This window comes from Gymnoscopelus braueri (assembly GCF_963280865.1).
Source record: "Gymnoscopelus braueri genome assembly, chromosome: 17".
In the NCBI taxonomy this organism is placed as follows: domain Eukaryota; kingdom Metazoa; phylum Chordata; class Actinopteri; order Myctophiformes; family Myctophidae; genus Gymnoscopelus; species Gymnoscopelus braueri.
In genome coordinates this window covers 2,188,963-2,189,970 of record NC_137617.1, presented here as the reverse complement: position 1 = coordinate 2,189,970, position 1,008 = coordinate 2,188,963, and the positions used below count along the sequence as shown (strand labels likewise).

Here is a 1,008-nt window from a genome sequence, read left to right as displayed (position 1 = left end):
ACTGATAACATTAATTTAGCTGTGACTCAGGAAGGGTTATCATAACAAAATATTATCTAGAGACATAGAACTTCTCAAAAATGATAAGTTTGACAAATATTTGTGATGCTTCTTTTGGGGTTGTTTTCGTATACCTGTCTGCTTGTTTCTCTCACAAATTCTGGCAACGCTGGTGTTAAAGAGCAACGCGTGATTAACCATTTTTGACAGCAGAACAGTGAAAAGTCCGGAAATCCACTTTGAGACAACAGAGCAAGCAGAAGGAGAAGAACGGACAAATTTATGCAAGGTAAGTTTTTTTTCCTTCTTTTGAATAATATATAACAGAACAAACAGAACAAATCCGTAATGTCCATAATATCTAAATAAAGTGCTTCAATCAATCAATCAATGCTTCAATCAATCAAAAAGGGTAATGGGTGTATACTATTACTATTTTCGGTTTTAATATTTTTTTCTAACTCAAGTGGATGGCGTGCTTGCATGGCTCAAAGTGCACCCATAACCCCATAAAACCCCTGTTAAGTTAGGCTATTAGTCTAATAACATATAAACTAACCTTAGATCAATAATACTGTCGTATACGACAGTATTGATCATAGATGTATTTTATTAGCCTGGTATCCAGCCTGCTTCGCGACGTTCGGCGGATTTTTTTTTCTCTCTTCGCTTATCAGTCTGGAAAGCCTCCTATCTCCAAGGGAGGCGGGACATGCCACAAGCTTCCAAACCTAACGTGGCTTCTGATTGGTCTGTGGTGCGGGGCGGGACCAAAAAAACAGTGTGATCGTTGTGATTCGTCATTCGTTTGAACAACATCCAATCAGCAACGACGTTGCCCAACGTAACATACGACGTTGCCCAACGTAACATATGTAGTTCCAGTGTAGTTCTGCAAAACCTTCTAATGGGAGGCTTTCCAGACTGATAAGCGAAGAGAGAAAAAAAAATCCGCCGAACGTAGCGAAGCAGGCTGGATACCAGGCTAGTATTTTATCGAGTATGACT

The 1,008-nt window shown here is 39.5% G+C and overlaps 1 protein-coding gene across 1 annotated transcript in view; it reads left to right on the top strand.

Moving 5' to 3' along the window:
• The first annotated feature begins 215 nt into the window (after positions 1–215).
• LOC308104664 (uncharacterized protein) overlaps positions 216–1,008 on the top strand; it is a 35,587-nt gene continuing 34,794 nt past the window's right edge. Inside the window, exon 1 of the mRNA XM_080455128.1 lies at positions 216–289. The gene's annotated coding sequence lies outside the window, so the exon portion shown is untranslated. The remainder of the gene's footprint in view (positions 290–1,008) is intronic.